General features: G+C 41.1%; 2 pseudogenes; one reads left to right on the forward strand and one right to left on the reverse strand.

Annotated features, from left to right (window-relative positions):
- Positions 1-5,998: 5,998 nt before the first annotated feature.
- Positions 5,999-6,106, forward strand: LOC120613196 (uncharacterized; annotated as a pseudogene).
- Positions 6,107-6,502: 396 nt separating this feature from the next.
- On the reverse strand, positions 6,503-7,873 carry LOC120612301 (elongation factor 1-alpha 1-like; annotated as a pseudogene).
- Between the last annotated feature and the right edge of the window lie 13,882 nt (positions 7,874-21,755).

Below are 21,755 nucleotides of genomic sequence, written 5' to 3' on the forward strand. Positions count from 1 at the left end.
GACACCTAGAAGGCAACTAGTGATATTGGGGAATTAGGCTTCCAGCAAAGCAGTTTCAGTTTCAGAGAAGACTAGGTAGGAGCCCAGCTTTTCGAACTACTCTGACATAATGAAGGTCTCAGAGAAGGCTGCAGCTTAGTGGGAATATGAGCGACTATGACATTGGCCAGGTCACATGAAAGCACAAGCAATTTCAGACACTCCCTGCTGGTGGGGTTCAGGCACCTAATGACTTTGGAAAAGGGCAGGGAGAACATCTGATAACTGGGGGAGTTAAACTGGTAGGCCAGACTTTATGATTACAGGCTTTGTGACTAAAGAAGAAGACAGTGGAGGTGAGTGCAACAGCAAGCAAAGCTCAGGCAGAGTCTCAAAGAGAAACTCAAACAGATCAAAAAAATAGTAACAATTATTGAGTTTGATTGTTCTTATCTGAAAAGTGAAAATAAATATCACCTCACAACATTGGTTGTCAATATATGTGTATGTATTTAGCATAGTTCCTAGTTGCCCAAAAGATAGTCAATAAATGGTATTTTCCTTGATTTCTTTGTCTTCTTTTAATAAAAATCAAATCCATATACTTTAAGTCCTGAGTTTACTCAATATTTGGCATTTTAAATATTCAAAACATGGCTCTTTCATGGTACTTAAAAAGAAAACGACATGCTTTTTTTGAGCATAAAAATTAATATTTCTCTCAGTGATAGCGACTGTATGAATAAAGAGTTTTTTAGCCTCTTTTTTCAATATAATGAAAGCTTGAAGTGAATAATATTTTCAAAGCAAAAGTATACTTAGATTTGTTTCTTATGGCCTCTGAAGGAATAACAAGACTAGTCTGTAGAGTTCACAGAGCAATAGATTTTGATTTACTGTAAGAAAAATTCTTTCTAACAGCTGACCAATGATGTAATGAACCTTTTTAAGAGTTAGCAACTTTTCAGTCATTGCTAGTGTTCAAGTGTCTAAGTGAACACGCAAATGGGCTATTGCAGAAGGACATGCTGCATCTTCTCTATGACTCCTGCTTAATCTGACATACTACAAATTTATCAGTATCATTATTATATATTTTTTTTCAGTAAACTTGAATTCTACATGTTCCCATACAAATCTCTCATTGATTAGTCCTTTGAAAGCAAGTATCATATTTATCTTTGCTTGACAGTAACAGATGCCAGATAAATGTCTATTAAGTGATAGACCACCTATTCTATGCATAACATTATTTTTACTCATTGAAGAGCATATTTCCTGTGATTTGGGTAGCATAAACAGATCGAACATGAGTTGGTTACACCAAACTGCATTATTTCAACAAAAATTGCTGAAAATGTCTGCTTCCACATAATCTCTAACTGCAGAAGCACAGTTAATAAGAATTGTAAAAGAACAAATAAAGATTTGAATATTACTTCTCCAATACACAGCTGTGCAAGTGCACATATAAGCCTGCACGTGCACACAGATATGTACACAATTATAGAAAGGCAGGTTATAAAAATATGTGAAAAACTTTATAACAAGAAAAATAGTACTATACACTAATAAGTAGTTTCCTGCTTTATGACAATAGATTTCTGGTATTTTTATGGAAAAATGTGAGGCTTCAGATGGAAATGATACCAAATACACAGGATTATCTTATAAAGATTATTCACAAGAGACCTTCTCATCTCTTTTTTCTGGTACAGTTACTTAAAATGTAATACCTATTTTATTTCCTTCAGTAAGATTTCTGAAATCTCAACCAGGAGGGCACATGTAGAAAGTAATGAATGAAGTTGATTGACATTCACTGTCGTTCTTCCAGTATCGAGAGAAATAAAAACTAGATAGAATAAAAATACTTTTATAGCTAGAATCCTAGTAGCAAAAGCAAACATGTTCACTGGTATTTGCTTGCTGGAATATTTATACACAGTAAGAAAAAAAAATATTAGCGAATCTGAAGAGAGAAGTGGAATGCCCATATCCTTGCTGCTAATACATATGCAATATAAGTCTTGTGCTTCTCTTACTAAAGGATTTCTAGGAGCCTCTCCAAGCTTCATTCTTTAAATAATCAAAAGTCTGCTGAGACAGTTTCAAATAAATGTGGCATGCTCTGGGTATTCCACTAAGTAGGAACTTGGAATATATTTGTTTTTTAAATTAACTTTTTAATTTAAAAATGATGAAATAAACTTTCTTCTATGAAGCCCAAATAAGAAACTATACCTCCAAAGCACAGGCCCATTTTCAGCTTCATCAGCTGTATAAAACAAGTAAGACTCTTATTATGAATAGGGGCTACAGAACTAATTCACCATGCAGACAATTGAAAACTGCCTCCGGTGTTAGGAAATAACCTTTGGTGTTAGGAAATAGCCTTCGAGTTGCAGACGACTACGGTGCTTTATTTTTCAATGCAATCTAATTTGGTATTATAGCAGAGCATCCACATATTAAAAAAAAAAACAAAAAAACAAAAAAAAACTTCTCTCAGGGCATAGCTGTTCCAACATTTTAAAAAAATGAAACAGTTGTTAGAAAAGATAGGTGAGGAAAGGGTGAATGGTTTCTCTTTAGAAGCTGTAAATTTATTTTAGGTAATAAGAGAGCAATAAATTGAAAACACTGTTTTTCATGTTGCTTATCTGTCACTTTTAATTTTTGTAAAATCATTTACTTACAACAAAATGAGCCTACTTCAACTGTATATTTCATCTTTTGTCAACTGTATACACCTAAAAAATAACACCATTGTGAAAGAATAGAAAATTTCTATCACCTCAGAAAGTTCCCTCATGCCCTATTGAATTCAATCTCCACCACCTCCAGCCTTAGGCAAACACTAATCTGCTTTATGGTACCATAGAGGAGTTTTGTCTCTTCTAGAATTTCATATAAATGTGATCATATAGTATGTGCTTTTTTGTATCTGGCTTCTTTCACTCAGCATGTTTTTGAGATTCGTTAATGCAGTTGTGCATATCAATAGTTCATTCCTTTTTCATTACTAGTAGTACTCAACTGTATAGATATACCAAAATTTGTTTATACATTTATCTGTTAATGGACATTTGAGTTGCTTCCAGATTGGCTATTATGAATAAAGTTGCTATGAACATGTATTTCAAAGCCTTTTTAGGGACATATATTTCCATTTTTCTTACGTACATACATAGTAGTAGAATAATGGATCATATGGTAGGTATATTTTTAACTTTTTAAGAAAGTATCAAACTGTTTTCAAAGTGGTAATATAATTTTACATTACTGCCAGCAGTGTATATGTGTTCTAGTTGCTCTTCACCAATATCTTTACCCTTTTAAATTTAGTCATTCTAGTAGGTGTGTTGGAGCAAATCATTGTGATTTTATTTAATCTGCATTTCCCTGATTAGTGGCTATGAACATTTTGACTTATCATGTATTTCTTTTTGTAAAGATTCTGCTCAAATCTTTGCAAATATTTTGGACCGTTTTTCTTATTATCAATTTATAAGAGTTATTTTATATTCTACATACAAGTCTTTTGTCATACATAAGTATTGCTAATATTTTTTCTCAGTCTGTGGCTTGCCTTTTCATTTACTTAACTGGATATTTTCAAGAGAAGACATTTTAATTCAATAAAACCCAACTTACCATCTTTCTTTGCAGTTAATGTTCCTGGTCCTAAGAAATTTTTGCCTAAACCTATGTTCACAAGAATTTCCTTATGTTTTTCTCTGCAAATTTTATAGAATATCTTTGATGTTTTTAGATATGTGATATATTTAAAGTTAATTTTTTTAGTGGTTTAAAAAAAGTGTTGATGCTTATTGTTTTACTTTTGGTTATTCAGTTGTTCTAGCACCAGTAGTTGGAAAAGACTATCCTTTACCCACCGAATGACCTTGTTACCTTTGTAAAAAAAAAAAAATCAATTGGCAGTATATGCACAAATACAATTCTGGACTTAAAAAAGACAATCAATTGACCATATATGCATGGGTCTTTTAATATACTTCTATTCTATTCCATTCATCTATGTCTGATCTTTACCTAATACTACATTGTCTTGATTGCTATAACTTTATAGTAAATCTTAAACTGTAATACAAGGCCTGCCAAATTTTATTATCTTTTTCAGAATTGTTTTGGCTATTCTAGTTCCTTTGTATTTCAATATAAATTTCAGAGTTGGCGAATCCACAAATGAACCTGTTGGAATTTTTATTGGAATTAACTTTAATCTATAGATTAATATGAAAATTTGACATTTTAATAATTATGAGTCCAAACCATTAATTTGATATACCTTTCAGTGTGTGTGTGTAAGTCTTAATTTTTTTTCAGAAATATTTTATGGTTTGCAGTGTAGAAGTCTTCATATATTTTGTTAAATGTATCCATATGTATTTCATGTTTGTTGTTATAAATGGTTATTTTAGAAATTGTATTTCCCAATTTTTATTGTTGGTATATAGAAATAGAACTGATTTTTATATATCGATCTTGTATCCTTCAACCTTGCTAAATTTACTGATTAGTTAAGGTAGGGTGTTTTGTATATTTTCTGGAATTTTATACATGCATGATCATGATATCATTGAATAAAGGTGGTGTTATTTCTTTCTTTCTAATTTGCAAAACATCCATTTACTGATTTATTTATTTTTGGTTTACTACACTGGCTAGGACATTTAGCATAATGTTGAATAAATGCTGTAAGAGAGAAACATCAGTAAGATGGCAAAATAAAAGATCCTCTGCACTTATCCCCCTACAGCAACAAAGTTTGGCAGTCATGCACAGACAAAAGTGCCTCTATGGGAGTTTCAGGATCTAGGTAGAAGCTTGCAAGTACTCATTGGAGCTGAAGACTGAGGGAATGCCATTTTGAAAAGGAAAGCCCATGCCCAGGTGTTAGGCTCACCACGTGTGGTCCCAGTAACAGTTCCAGAAATGTCCTGCCCCCATACTGACCTGTGTGGAATTGGTCCTGCTACCAGCATCATCCACCTAGGGACATGGAAGGAACCATGCCTGCCCATTCCTTGGGTAACAGGACTTCCTATTTTAGTCTTGGTTGTAGACACTGAAGTGGCCCATGACCCAGCTCCAGCCAGTCTCTGCCGTAGTTTGGCCCGCTTGCTGAGGGACGAGCAGCAGACACACTCATCTGTGCCCCAAAAGGAAAGTCCGCCGATCTCAGTCCTACTGCAGATCTGGAAACCGCCCTGTGATCCAGCATCAGCTCCACTCAGTGATGGAAAGATCCTGTGTTCATGGATTGGAAGAATTAATATTGTTAAAATCTCCACACCACCCAAAGAGATCTACAGATTCAGGGCAATACATATCAAAATTCCAATGGCATTTCTGACAGAAATAAAAAAAAAATCCTAATATTCATATGGAAACAGAAAGATTCCAACTAGCCAAAACAATCTTGAGAAAGAAAAACAAAGCTGGAGGCATCACATTGCCTGATTTTGAAATATATTACAAAGCTATAGTAATTAAAACAGTATGATCTTGTTATAAGAATGGACACATAAACCAATGAAACAGAACAGAGAGGCCAGAAATAAATTCATGCCAAAAATACACAACAGGAGAAGGATAAGCTCTTCAATAAATGATGTTGAGTAATCTGAATAACCACATGCAAAAATTGGACCCTTATCATATGCCATATACAAAAATTAGCTCAAAATTGATTAAAAACATAAATGTAAGACCTGGAACCATAAAATTCCTAGGAGAAAACTCCTTCACAATGATGTTTTAGATACAACACTAAAAACAGGCAAAAAGAGAAAAAAAATAAATAAACATGGAACAACAAACTAAAAAGCTTCTGCAGAGCAAAGGAGAAACAATATGAAAAGGCAACCTACAGAATGGGAGAAAATACTTGCAAATCATATATCTGATAAAGGGTTAATATACAAAATGTATAAGGAACTCATACACCTCAATAGCAAAAAACAAAATAACTTGATTGAAAAAATAGCATATGATCTACAGCCATGCCACCCTGAACACGTCTGATCTCGGAAGCTAAGCAGGATCGGGCCGGGTTGTACTTGGATAGGAAACCACCTAGGAAGACCAGGTGCTGTAGATGAAAAAAAAAAAAAGTACTTAATGTCATCGATAAATTCTGTGGCTTTAAGTGAAATGACATATAACAAAAAATAGCATATGTATATGTTTTGTTCCTTTTTTCTGATTACACTTGGTTTTAATGGATCTCAAAATTCTGTGACAGATTTTTGGTTGTTTCCATTAAAAACTACTGATTTTTAAAACTCTTAACTTAAAAACTGGCACACATATACACACACACACAGAGAAGAAACCAAATGGTTCATAAAACATTCTCCTTTCCTTCTGAAGGTTTTACAATTCATTGTAATCATTAACTACTCTTTTACTATTGTACTTAAATGGCCAATCAGCAGTTCTGAGACTGTTCTTCCACCACTGATTAAGACTAGGTGGCAGGTATTGGGGATAATATTCATTTAGTCCTCTGAGCTTTCTGAACAGACTTGGTGACCCTGTCATCTCCAGGTGCCTTCTTGTCCACTGCTTTGATGATGCCCACAGCAACTGTCTGTCTCATGTCACCAACAGCAAAACGGCCCAGAGGAGGATAATCAGAGAAGCTCTCAATACACATGGGCTTGCCAGGAACCATATCAACAATGGCAGCATCACCAGATTTCAAAAACTGTGGGCCATCTTCCAACTTTTTCCTAGAACAACAATCAATCTTCTCCTTCAGCTCAGCAAATTTGCAAGCAGTATGAGCTGTGTGACAATCCATCACAGGTGCGTATCCAACACTGATTTGGCCTGGGTGGTTCAGGATAATTGCCTGAACCATGAAGCCAGCTGCTTCTATTGGTGGGTCATTTTTCCTGTCACCAGCCACATTGTCACGAAGAATGTCTTTGACAGACACATTCTTGACACTGAAGCCCACATTGTCTTCACTCAAAGCTTCATGGTTCATCTCAATAGACTTTACTTCAGTTGTTACATTAACTGGAGCAAAGGTGACAACCATACTGGGTTTGAGAACACCAGTCTCCACTCGGCCCACAGGGACAGTACCAATACACCAATTTTTGTGGACATCCTGAGAGGCAGACGCAAAGGCTTGTCATTTGGATGAGTTGGTGGCAGGATGCAATCCAGAGCTTCGAGCAACGTGGTTCCACTGGTGTTACCATCTTTATGGGTGACTTTCCATCCCTTGAACCAAGGCATGTTAGCACTTGGCTCCAGTATGTTGTCACCATTCCAACCAGAAATTAGCACAAATGCTACAGTGTCAGGGCCGTAACCGGTTTTCTTAATGTAGGTATTGACTTCCTTAACAATTTCCTCATATCCTTTCTGGCTGTAGGGCAGCTCAGCGGAATCCATACTGTGAACACCAACGATTAGTTGTTTCACAGCTAGCGTGTAAGCCAGAAGGGCATTCTCATGGTCTGCCCGTTCTTGGAGATACCTGCCTCAAATTTACCAACTCCAGCAGCAACAATCAAGACAGCACAATCAGCCTGTGATGTGCCTGTAATTACGTTTTTGATAAAGTCTCTGTGTCCTGGAGCAGCAATGATGGTCACATAATACTTGCTGGTCTCACATTTCCATAGGAAGATATCAATGGTGATATCACGCTCATTCAGCTTTCCATTTATCCAAGACCCAGGCATACTTGAAGGAGCCCTTCCCCATCACAGCAAACTCCTTCTCAAATTTCTTGATGGTTCTTTTTTCAATCCCACCACATTTGTAGATCTGGTGACCAGTTACGGTAGACTTGCCGATATCTATGTGTCCAATGACCATGATTGATATGAGTCCTTTCCTTTCCCATTTGGGCTTAGATACAGTGTTGGTTTTCATAACACCTGTGTTCTTACAGCAAACCCATTACAAAAAAGCATATATATTTTGTTCCTGTAGTAAGAAAGCATAAGTTATGGTAAATTTATACTATTATTAATAATACCACTGCAATATAACAATGTGGCACTGTTAGAAATTTAGACAACTTATATTTTCCTTATTATAAATAAGGGTTCAGTGGATATTTTTCTGTAGAAAAGCATTATCTTCATTTGTGGCTATTATTTTTTTTTTCAGTTACAGTTGACATACAATATTATATTAGTTTCAGGGATACAACATACTGATTAGATATTTACGTAACTTACCAAGTGATCACTCCAATAAGTCTAGTACCCATCTGCCACCATACATAGTTATTACAATATTATTGACTATATTCCGTATGCTGTACTTTACATCCCCATGACTACTTTTGTATTTAGCAATTTGTACTTCTTAATCCTTTCACCTTTTTCAACCATCCCACCAACCCCCTTCCATCTGGCAACCATTAATTAGTTCTCTGAATCTATGAATCTCTTTCTATTTTGTTTATTTCTTTTGTTCTTTAGATTCCACATACAAGTGAAATCATATGGTATTTATCGTTCTCTTTCTGACTTATTTTAATTAGCATAAAACCCTCTAGGTCCATCCATGTTGTTGCAAATGGTAAGATTTCACTCTTTTTTATGGCCAAGTAACATTCCATTGTATGTATACCATCTCTTCTTTATCCAACCATCTATAATAGTCACTTAGCTTGCTTCCATAACTTGGCTATTGTAAATAATGCTGCAGTGAACATAAGGGTGCAGATATCTTCTTGAATCAGTGTTTTGGGTTTATTTGGATAAATAGCCAGAAGTGGAATTGCTGTGTCATGAGATAGTTCTATGTTTAATTTTTTGAGGAACATCCAACCTGTTTTCCATAGCAGCTGCACCAGTTTGCAATCCCACCAACAGTGCACGAGGGGTCCCTTTTCCCCACATCCTCATCAACACTTGTTATTTCTTGTCACTTAGATATTAGCCATTCTAACAGGTGTGAGGTACTATCTTATTGTAGTTTTGATTTGCATTGATCTCTTTACCTTTTGAGTGTTTTTCTGCTTCTGTAAAGTAGGGATGATCACAGCACCTACTTTGTGGCATTGTTGGCAGGGCCAAATGAGATACATGCCTTTACAGCTCGTGGCACAGTGCCTGGCACAAAGGAAGGCTTCATATATAAATGAGAGTGTCATTGTTATCACAAGGAAGAACCCCATTTATGCGGGGTCGCTCTCCTCTTGGGAAAGCTCAGGACCAAGGGTCTGCCCGTGGGGAGGAGCAGGGAGTCTGTGTTTCATCACAGATCTTGGAGATCTTGTGGCCCTGGTGCCCGTGGTCATCGCCCTGAAGCCGTCCCCTAGTTCCTGCCTCAGTGGGGTGCATTGGGACACTCAGTGCCCGCTTGGTGGTTCTGCAGGTCCCTTGCCTGTCAGAGCACAGGTGCAAATCTTGGTAGCTAGGGCGACTGTAAAATTCTGGACTCCTGGGATGGCACAGGCCGTGACCAGTCAGAAAGGCTCTGGCTGCAATTCCGGGTCTGGCCGGACGGGCTCGCAGCAGCCGGACAGCAGCCCTGCCCGGAACAATCCGTGCTGCCGAGAAGCCTGCACCGTCCCCACCTCCAACGTTAACGTGCAAAATCCAGTCCTCTGATCCCATCCTCATATTCGTGGCACACGTCAACGTCTGGTTGAATCGATATGCAATCCCTTTCTCTCCATGGCAAGTCTTAGGAAAGGCCGTCCTCTTGGTGAGACGTGCTCTCCCCTGCGGGTCCTGCCTGGGGCGCTCCCTTCCAGCTCTTTCCGAGTTGCAATTGAAGAGGGGCTGGCGCACTTGTCTGATGGTGACGCCGACGTCGACTGGCTAAGTAGGGCACAGGCACTGTCTGCCTTGCGTCTTCACAATGCACACCTCGGCCGTGGGTGTCGCTACTTCCTGAGGAAACCGAGACTGAGAGGTTGGTGCACGTGTCCCCGGGCACATGAGTAGCAGGTGGCCTCGCTGGAACTCAAACCTGTGTCCATGGACTTCAAATCTGGCCCTGACTTCACCCTCATCACCGGGTGTCATCCAGCTTCTCCCAGGGTACTGATTCATTTGAAATGTACAGCACAGACACTGATGGATACAAACGCTTGGCTGTCTCAGGAGTCCTCCCCGCTCCCTCAGTTGTAACAGCCCGTCTGCAAACCCACGAGAAGGTAAATAGGGAAAGATGACTTGGCGTGACATTCATGATTGCTACTTCACCTGATAGGAAGAGGCAACCTTTTGGACCTTCTCTCCCTTAGCACCTGCTCTGAACGTCAGGGGCCAGCATGACACCGTGCTTTAAGTCCCAGGATTTGGGGTTAGTGGAACTTGTGCTTCACTCCCAGGTCCACCACCTTGTGAGTGTGCGTGACCCTGGAGAGTCATTTTATCTCTTGGAGTTTTATTTCTTCACCCTTTGGTTGAGCAAATGTTGATGAATATCTCGTGTAGGGTTGCCACAGGCTCTTGTATGTTGGACGTGGGGATGAGAAATTCACAGCGTTGGGAGGGAGGCTGACAAATAAGTGACAGGAAGACAGGGGTGTGAGAAGTGCAGAAACGGGCAGTGCTATGAGGTATAAGGGGGAGTCCCCCTGACCTGTGCCCTCCTTCCCCCAAGCTGCCCCTGCTTCAATGGCTTCATTCCTCCCCGTTAAAGAATATCCATAAAATATCCTCCACCCATAAAAGCCCCTCCCAGAGTTCCCCTCCTCCATAGACCCCTTCTGTCTACTGCCATTGGTCCCTCTTTGAGTCTCGGCGATGCCCCACATCTCTCTTTCACAGCTCCCGCTTGTTCCTGCCACATCACAGCATATTTCCCGCGGAGGCTCCATGTCTGATTCGTCGGCGTGCTCCTCCCAGCTCCGCGCCTGGCCCAGGGAAGGAGCTCAGTACGTGCTCAGGGATTTCACCTGGGAAAGTGCTGAGCAATGGACTCTGCCGTTTCCATAAGCTCCTCTGGTGCAGGTATTAAATGCGGGGCTAGCCAGGAGCCATGTATTTAGTGTATTTTCGTTGCAAGTGCATCGGATGTCTAATAGTAAGATACAGATGTCTGTGTGACTCAGATCGATTGTTCGTGGTGACCGCAAGGGATTCTCTTGCCATTTGTAATCCTAGTTGTCGTTCAGCAACACACCCATACTTTTTCTGATGATCACATTGATCCTAGCAAAAATGTAAGCATCTTAAGTACAAAACAAAGTAAACTGCAGAATATGGTTGAAACAAATCATTACTACTGAAAATCATATTTTCCTCTTTCACTGCCAGGGATTAAATGTTATTCATCCCAGAGCCAAGCTCAGCCAGGTGAGAACTTTCCTAATTCTAAGCTTACTTGTGGAAATCTGGGAATCTCTCTGTCCCTCCTTCACCTGGAGTCCCCCCAGCAGAGCACATGGTCTCCATGTTCTGCTATATGACATCCTGGAAGCTTTTGCAAATGATAACTCTTGATTCTGATTGAAATGAAAGGGTTTCACAGGAGTATGTGAGTCACACGTGAAAGATATATATTGTGTCCTTCGTGGAAGGAACAAAATGGCTCTGTTAGAAATGGAGGTCTGTGTATATTCACCCACATGCACATTGCAGCACACTGTTCTGGTGAATGTCACTGTGAAAGACACCGCCAACCCCATTCTTCCTATACTGAGACATGCCTGCGTTAGACATACATGCTTGATAAGGGCAAATGTTCTATGAAATATAGAGCGCTATACAAAAGAAAATATTGCACTGGTGTGAATGTAAATAGCAGGAAAAGTTTGTTTATTGCATAATGATTGGAAAGACAATTCTAAAACAAAAATTTCAATGCATCTTAAACGTTTTTGTTACTGGGGAAGTGAACTGAGTCTTTAGGTATGTCTGACAAATATGTTGATATCTGCAAAGTGCACATACTCAAAAGAGCCATTAGTTGGGAAGAGGAAAGGAAAGCATTGGAAGGGTGAAGAGCTTCTTTTCAAGAGGAATGTGACATGCACAGTCATGAGGCGGGTCATGCGTGGAGCAAGGGGTCATCTTGTATACCAGCATGTCTGTTATTGGTTTGCAACATTGCTGCTCAGTACTATCATTTTCTGAAATGTATAATTTAATTAAAGCTATAGGAATTGATCAGATGATTTTTTAGTAAAAAAAAAAAAGTTAGTGGAAAGACGTTGGTTCCAGGACCAAGACATGTCAGGCACATCACACCTTGGAAACAAAGTGTGCGCAGCAGGTCTCAGTTTCTCTTTCATTGAACTGACCTTCAGATAGCGCCTTTCCATTTAGAGTTCAGAAGACCTTAAGGAACTAATTGAATGTGAAACATGAGTAAAACAGAAAGATCTTCTCAGGATAGATACAGGGGTAAAGAAACATGTAGGCAAATCGCAAGTCCAATTATTTATAATTGGACGATACTGGGTTCTACATTGTCACTGATAACGTGACAAAATTAAAATAGGAAAAATCAAATATTCTAAATATCGAGAGACAAAAAACCTTTAATAGTAAAATTTTCTTTTCTCCATCAAAATACCTAAATACCTGGTATTGATTTCCAGAAAGTTCTCCAAAAGGATTCTTCCAACTTGTTAGGCCGTGGGGTAAAAAAAAAAAATCACAATGCTTTGTTTCTCTCTCTGTGATATGTACACTTGAAGGTCTTTCTAATTGCAAGCTAATATTTCCACCCATCACGTGGCATTGAAGTCTCATTCATATTAGGCATAGTAATAAAGGATTACACTCCTTAGCCTTAGGCATCTCAGTGGAAAAAAAATGTAAAAAGTTGAGCACTGTAGGAGATGTCTGACTATTCAGATATGGAAGTAAATATCTGGGAAGGCATGGGCCAGAGAGATTATCCTCAAAGAGTACATGACAAGGGCCATGTTTATTGGTTTTTATATCCCTGTGCCAAGCATAGTGCTTAACATAGAACACGTGCTTCTTCAAGTGTTGTTGAGTGACTGAATGGTATTTGTTCTATGGTTTACCTCTGTCTCGAGTGCCCTGTTTCTGGACTAATCCTCCAGATTCATCCAAGGGCTTTGATTTTAGGGGCTGACGGGGTCTGCTGCCTTTCAGTGACGACTGAATGAGAAAGGACAAGAGGGTAGTTCAAGCCAGGAGAGCCCCACACTTAATAGTTTTCTACTCTGGGGTTGATAGCCTACAATCATATGCTTAAGAGTTAAGGAATCATAATATTATTAAAAATGAAAATTATAGAATCACAGCATTTTTTAAAAAAGTTAGCACTAGTTATTCTGAATTCCTCATTCCATAGATGGGGAATTGAAGTATGAAGAAGGAATGCAATTTACCCAGAGTACCAGAAAGAATACAAGATTTGAGGCCTACAGTCCACCCCCACCCTGAATTTGAATCCTATTTCACAATGTCTCATAAGTTATTTAGCTTTTCTGATCCCCAATTTCCTCAAGTATCAATGGGAACGATAATTGGTGCCCAGCTCCTAGGATCGCTGTGCCTCTTGCATCTGCCTGACACTTTCTCTCTGCCCTTCCAGATTTACTCTCCACCCTTCTCAGCCCTGCTCTCTGCCCTGGGAGGTCACTGATCTCAAGATGGCCTTGTCTTCATGATTATTGACCATTCAGGTAGACCTCTCATCTCCTTAGGTCTGAGGTGATAGCGGGTCAGTTACAAGCCCTGCATTACTGCACTCTCCCTGATGGCCTCCCTGTACCCACTTCTTTGTCAGCTTATTCCCATTTGTGCGTACTGTTTCCTGTTTGCACTCTGACTGATACTACATGCTTAGAGCAAATGCCGGCACATAGTAGATTCTTGGTGCATGAAATCTGTTGCTATTAGTAGTAGTACTATAAGTGGCAGGAGTGACTGAGGTGGAGGTGACCTCATTTGTATTTTCCAAAGCCACACAATGAATCACACACAAAGGCTGTGAGAAGCTTCCTTCTCCCATCGTCCTCAACTATTTCCTGTCTATTGCTCTTCAGTATTCATGTGGGAGAGGGAAGTGATTGTTTGACCTCTAAGAACTTGCCCTTTGTGGCCAGAGTGAAGCAAACTCTCAAGCAGATTCCATCCTATATCTGGTGCTATGTGCGATATTTCAACCTGCCTTCTGCAGTTAAAAAATACAGGATTGTAAAGAAAATGATTGCAAACACAGTTGAAGGTTATTATTATAACAAAATCTGTGTCAGTTTACAACCTACTTGTACGATGGCCCAGAAAATAGGAACTGCAAAGGGCAGTAGGAGTCCTTGGCTCTGGGCTTGAATCTGTCTCCAACTAGCAGTGTGACATGGGAGATTCACTTTGAGTGTGTTCCTCATCCTGGTATGATGAAGAAGAATATTCTTGAAAACTAACTTCATCAAAATTGGAAAAATTCAGTAAAAGTGAACTGTGTCTCCTGATGACCTCTCATTTTTTTCTTATACATTTGAGTGGAAAATGTAAGAGAAAATCACTAAAGATCCCAACAGGAGTTACTTTACAACGTCGATTGCAATATTTTCATTCAAAATTAACTTTATCTCTAAATCTTTCATTTTATCTAGTGATATTTTAAATTATCCAGTTAATTTCAATGTTTAATTGATGACTGCTAACATATAAACTTACATTCGAGTTTTGTGTACTGATTTTATATCCCGCAAACTTGACAAACTGTTTTTAGTAGTAGAAGCTTTTTTTTTAGCTTGATAGAATTAACCGCAGAGACTGTCACATAGTCTTTGAAGGACACTTTTACTTCTCCTGAATTTCTTTTTTCTTGTTGCACTACATAGAACCTACAGTAGAAAGTTGAGCAACCCCAGCTCCGGATGCTCAAGTAAGTCAGAGCTCGTAGTATCTTGCATGCAAACATAACCAGAGGCAATCGCGTCCGGCCTTCATACTGACTGCCATGCTTTAGCCCATAGACTTACACGGGAGTGGGGCTATTTAGAATAAGCATTTATTAGAGAATTGCAATTCCCAGAGACGCGGACGAGCTAGCACGCAAAGGCCTGGCTCACCGAGTATCACGGAAGCACAGAATATACAGGGAAAAATCAGTCATCATGGAAACTAAGGGAGTTGGGGCATGGGTGTTACTGGTTGGATGATGAAAGAGGGATGAGGTAATGGATCATCCTGTCTGCTTCTGGAATCAGCCATGGCGCCATCCCATCTGATCCCGTGACTGGTGGGTTCTGCCTCGATAGGCCTGGAGCTGAAACACATCTAAAGCCAAGATGTTACCCTTAGTCTAAAGTCCAACTGAATCCTATTGTCCTCAGGATTATAGACCTGAGGCTCAGTTAATCTTATGTCTTAAGGCTTAATGACTAAAGGAGCAGGCATATAGAGGATGAGGGGTGGAGAGAAGACAAGCGAGCCTCAAAGCCATTATCTGGGCAAAACCAGCTTGATTCACAGGGATAAAAACTATAGTAAAGAAATGAAGTTTGTGTGCGGTTACAAACTATAGGGCAAGAAGAGGTGAGGCCGGGGACACTGTGAGGCTTCTAATACAGCGGTCCTTGTATCAGGGCCTCCTTCATAAAAGCCCAGAACAACTTTCATCATGAACACCTAGGCCTTGCCCCTCCACTGGTAAGACCCACGTGGGGTTACTATATCTACTAACATGAACATGCCTCCCAGATTTCAAACAAGATGAGTATGCCTGGTAGAGAAAGCTCATTCACAGAAATCTTGACAGCCTAAAGTCAGTGATTATAGACTGGAAACCAAACACTGAAGAAATCTACATGGACATTGGGGAAAAGGAGGTGGATGGACAAGCTGCCTGGCAGTAGCCAAGAAATGAATGGGCTTCGAGGTGTGTACGAGGAATTTGTAGGAGGAAATTGAGATGACTTAAATTTCATTTTGGAGAGGCTTTAGGTAAGAAATTCAAAATACTAGGTATGGCAAAGAGTGGGAAAGGATCAAGTGAACCACAGCTTTTCTGTGGTGTCCATGGGGAACGAATGGATGAAATTCCCTTTCCATGTCTTATTCCCCATCAGAATTGTACATGGGACATAAAGAAGGGTGGCCAGTCATTTTGGGAACTATGTTTAGGGGTTGTTAAGGAAGGACAGCATATTCAGCTACCCTCCTACACTCTGCAGCCCCGCCCATGGTGATGTCAGCAGCTGAGCTTTGTGATGTCGAAGCCACCTCAGGGCTAGTTAGCACTGACCAGAGCAGTGTCTACTGACCAACCAAGCAGAGAAGATGGGATCTTTATTCTCTGAAGAAGCTGTAAATAGGGAGGTCACGAGCCCTGAGGCGTCCAACCCAGGAGCTTTAAATATGGTGGAGGAAATCCACTTGGGAGAGGAAACGAAACGTAGTGTGGAAGGATCAGCTATAACATCGGACGAGCCATCTCCAGACACAGGAGAGAATAAAGAGATCTCCAGCCAATCCAAGAACCAGGAAAAAGGCCAAGTAAGATGACTCCCACTCTTATGCCTCCTCTTTTTCCCCATAAATCTCCACCCCACAGCACCCTGTCCTTGTCTAGCAAAAGTCCCTTCCCCAATCTGCATCTCTTCTCATAAAGCCCCCGCCCCAGCCATTCATGCTCCATCCGCTTCCTTCAAACTAATGCCCTTCTGGCCTCATCTTGTTTCCCTACCAGGTGCCCAAGGCAGTCAAGAGAGTAAGGTCAGCCCCTGAACAAAATGTGAGGAAACCAAAGAAAGGAGAAAAGGGTCGACGATCGTTGTCTTCCACCACGGGACAAAGAAGAAGTAACGTCAAAACTTACTGGAGGATGAACAAGAGATCTCTCAGACATCCAATAATGAAAAGAATGCCTTATGAATAGCAGGGGCCAGATTTAGATCTATCTCTGGCGTCTCCTCAGGATGCAGTGGACAACTAGTCCACAGAGAGATCAAATCTGAAACTTATAATGTACCCTGATGAGGATGACAATAAAATCAAGTTAAAAATATCTGTCTCTTGGTTTTCTGATGGTGGGGATGGAGGGAAGGGAAGTGGCGGCTGTTTGAGAAGGGAGGAGGTGAGGCCCTGGAGAACAAGAGTAGCCAGACATTGAGAATAAGGCCTGGGTCAGGACGGAGAAATGAAGACGAATGTCCTTCTTAACATTTTATCTCCCAGGCAAGGAGGAAAAGGACTTCATATTCCTTGAAGTGTGTGTGTAGGGCTGGAGGGGAAGAGGGGTAGGCGGGGAGAGTTGTAATGTGCTTAAGGCGACAATGACACCCCCTTCAGAAGGCAGACAGCAAAGTCACCTCCAGGTCACTCATGTCATTGTGATGTATGTTGCACCTCACTGATGCTGTAAGCAACTAATGGCCCTCAGAAGGACCAAGTACTCAGCCTACAGAAAGTCGCTGATTTAAACACCCCACAATGCCAACACACATACTTACACATGCCACACACAATACCCACACACATGAAACACAAAGCACACACACACTCACACACCAGGCACCATACACACACACACAAAACAGGTCAGTTTACCTAGGTTTAACGCCACACACACACACACACACACACTCTAAAGTAATGGTGTTTGGAGGCCATAAACTCAACACTGATTAGTGCACTTTCTTTAGAAACTTGGGATGGGGCAGTAGCCTAACACGGGTGGCACAGCGGAAATGGTGCACTCACCTCCACAGGCAATAACGGGGACACTTGCCTGCAGATAATTTTATTACAAGAACAAAATCGAGTAAAAGCTGGTCTTTATATCATTCCCTTCATACGTCAGTATATCTTAATGCTGTTCTTCCCCTGAAAAGATCTGTTGTGTGCGTGTGGCTGAGGTGGGGAGATGATGCAGTGGTTTGACATCACGTGTAGAGAGTTGAGTTAATCATATTCCTCGAGTTCTCTTGTTTTCTCATTTATCTCCCTTTTTCTTCCTCCCAGCCCCATTCTTCTCGTGGGCAATCATTCAGATGCATTTGATGCTTATACTTTTCATGAGCATTAGTATATCTATGATAGTTTGTGGGCATTTATTTTCAATTTAGGTATCTGTTAATATTATACATCATCATTCCTTGATGTTTTGCTGACCCTGGTTTTTAAGATCCATCCATGTTCTTAGGGATATATCTAGTTTGTTCTTCCCTTGTAAATTAGATATGCAGATATATTCTTTATACTTTGTAAATTTAGGAAGAGATTTGGATGTTTAATATTTTCATCTACCCCTTGGTAAATGGTTAGATTTATATGTCAATGTTTCTTTTTCTTTGGAGTGACTGTAAATAGTATCACGTGTTTAATTTTCATTTCCACATGTTCTTCATTTGTATATAGGAGTGTGATCAATTTTTAAAATAAACTTTTTATTTTGAGATGTACGATATCACAACTAGGAAATTGGCATCGATGCACTCCATCTATCTCATTCCGATGTCGCCAGTTTGATACCTGCTCCTGTGCATGTGTGTATTTATGAAATGTTATCACCTGTGGAGAATCCTGTGAGGATTCTCCACAGTAAAGAGACAGAGAGTTTCATCCACACAGAGAACTCTCCTGCTGCCCTTTTTATAGCCACACCCACTTCCCCTCCCCCAAGTTCATAAACCCTAGCAACCACTACTCTTTACCTCTATAACTGTGTTTCAAAAATGTTCTATAAATAGAATCATTTAGACTGTAACCTTTGAGGATTAGCTTGTTTTCACTCAAAGTATGTCCCTGGAGATTCTTCTTTAAATGCTTTTATTAATTATAGTTGATATTGAGTATTATTATTTTATACTAGTTTCAAGTGTGCAGTGAAATGCTTAGAATGTAATTTAGAAAGGATCCCCCTGATTAGTCTAGTACACTCTTGGCACTATACATAGTTATTAAAATATTATTTACTATACTGAATTTTACATTTCGGTGACCATTTTATAACTACCAATTTGTATTTCTTAATCCCTTCACTTTTTTCACCCAACCCCCAAATCCTCCTCCCATTTAGCAGTGATCAGTTTGTACTCTGTATCCATGAGTCTGTTTCTATTTGTTTGTTCATTTATATTATTCTTTAGATTCCACATATAAGTGTAATTACATGTCTTTGTCTTTCTCTACCTGATTTATTTTACTTACAACAATATTCTTTAGGTCCATCCATGTTGTAAAATTTCAATCTTTTGTATGACTGGGTAATATTCCATTGTGTATATATACCACCTCTCCTTTATCTAATTGTCTGCTGATGGACACTTAGCTTGCTTCCATATCTTAGTTATTGTAAATAATGCAGCTGTGAATATAGGGGTGCACATATCTGCTTGAATTAGTGTTTGGGTTTCCTCGGATAAATAGCCGTAAGTGGAATTGCTGGGTCATGAGATAGCTCTATGTTTAATTTTTTGAGGAACCTCCAACCTGTTTTCCATAGCAGCTGCACCAGTTTGCAATCCCACCAACAGTGCACGAGGGGTCCCTTTTCTCCACATCCTCATCAACACTTGTTATTTCCTGTCACCTAGATATTATCCATTCTAACATGTGTGAGGTACTATCTTATTGTAGTTTTGATTTGCATCGATCTCTTTACGTTTTGACTGTCTTTCTGCTTCTATAAAATAGGGATGATCACAGCGCCTACTTTGTGGCGTTGCTGGCAGGGCCAAATGAGATACGTGCCTTTAAAGCTCGTGGCACAGTGCCTGGCACAAAGGAAGGCTTCGTATATAAATGAGAGTGTCATCGTTATCACTAGGAAGAACCCCATTTATGCGGGGTCGCTCTCCTCTTGGGAAAGCACAGGACCAAGGGTCTGCCCGTGGGGAGGAGCAGGGAGTCTGTGTTTCATCACAGATCTTGGAGATCTTGTGGCCCTGGTGCCCGTGGTCATCGCCCTGAAGCCGTCCCCTAGTTCCTGCCTCAGTGGGGTGCATTGGGACACTCAGTGCCCGCTTGGTGGTTCTGCAGGTCCCTTGCCTGTCAGAGCACAGGTGCAAATCTTGGTAGCTAGGGCGACTGTAAAATTCTGGACTCCTGGGATGGCACAGGCCGTGACCAGTCAGAAAGGCTCTGGCTGCAATTCCGGGTCTGGCCGGACGGGCTCGCAGCAGCCGGACAGCAGCCCTGCCCGGAACAATCCGTGCTGCCGAGAAGCCTGCACCGTCCCCACCTCCAACGTTAACGTGCAAAATCCAGTCCTCTGATCCCATCCTCATATTCGTGGCACACGTCAACGTCTGGTTGAATCGATATGCAATCCCTTTCTCTCCATGGCAAGTCTTAGGAAAGGCCGTCCTCTTGGTGAGACGTGCTCTCCCCTGCGGGTCCTGCCTGGGGCGCTACCTTCCAGCTCTTTCCGAGTTGCAATTGAAGAGGGGCTGGCGCACTTGTCTGATGGTGACGCCGACGTCGACTGACTAAGTAGGGCACAGGCACTGTCTGCCTTGCGTCTTCACAATGCACACCTCGGCCGTGGGTGTCGCTACTTCCTGAGGAAACCGAGACTGAGAGGTTGGTGCATGTGTCCCCGGGCACATGAGTAGCAGGTGGCCTCGCTGGAACTCAAACCTGTGTCCATGGACTTCAAATCTGGCCCTGACTTCACCCTCATCACCGGGTGTCATCCAGCTTCTCCCAGGGTACTGATTCATTTGAAATGTACAGCACAGACACTGATGGACACAAACGCTTGGCTGTCTCAGGAGTCCTCCCCGCTCCCTCAGTTGTAACAGCCCGTCTGCAAACCCACGAGAAGGTAAATAGGGAAAGATGACTTGGCGTGACATTCATGATTGCTACTTCACCTGATGGGAAGAGGCAACCTTTTGGACCTTCTCTCCCTTAGCACCTGCTCTGAACGTCAGAGGCCAGCATGACACCGTGCTTTAAGTCCCAGGATTTGGGGTTAGTGGAACTTGTGCTTCACTCCCAGGTCCACCACCTTGTGAGTGTGCGTGACCCTGGAGAGTCATTTTATCTCTTGGAGTTTTATTTCTTCGCCCTTTGGTTGAGCAAATGTTGATGAATATCTCGTGTAGGGTTGCCACAGGCTCTTTTATGTTGGACGTGGGGATGAGAAATTCACAGCGTTGGGAGGGAGCCTGACAAAGAAGTGACAGGAAGACAGGGGTGTGAGAAGTGCAGAAACGGGCAGTGCTATGAGGTATAAGGGGGAGTCCCCCTGATCTGCGCCCTCCTTCCCCCAAGCTGCCCCTGCTTCAATGGCTTCATTCCTCCCCGTTAAAGAATATCCATAAAATATCCTCCACCCATAAAAGCCCCTCCCAGAGTTCCCCTCCTCCATAGACCCCTTCTGTCTACTGCCATTGGTCCCTCTTTGAGTCTCGGCGATGCCCCACATCTCTCTCTCACAGCTCCCGCTTGTTCCTGCCACATCACAGCGTATTTCCCGCGGAGGCTCCATGTCTGATTCGTCGGCGTGCTCCTCCCAGCTCCGCGCCTGGCCCAGGGAAGGAGCTCAGTACGTGCTCAGGGATTTCACCCAGGAAAGTGCTCAGCAATGGACTCTGCCATTTCCATAAGCTCCTCTGGTGCAGGCATTAAATGCGGAGCTAGCCGGGGGCCATGTATTTAGGGTGTTTTCCTTGCAAGTGCAACTTGATGTCTAATAGTAAGATACAGATGTCTTTGTGACTCAGATCGATTGTTCGTGGTGACCGCATGGGATTCTCTTGTCATTTGTAATCCTAGTTATGGTTCAGCCACACACCCGCACTTTTTCCGATGATCACATTGATTCTGGCAAAAATGTAAGCATCTTCTCATGTAAGGACAAAACAAAGTCAACTGCAG

Source organism: Pteropus medius, unplaced genomic scaffold (assembly GCF_902729225.1).
Source record: "Pteropus medius unplaced genomic scaffold, Ma_sr-lr_union100, whole genome shotgun sequence".
In the NCBI taxonomy this organism is placed as follows: domain Eukaryota; kingdom Metazoa; phylum Chordata; class Mammalia; order Chiroptera; family Pteropodidae; genus Pteropus; species Pteropus medius.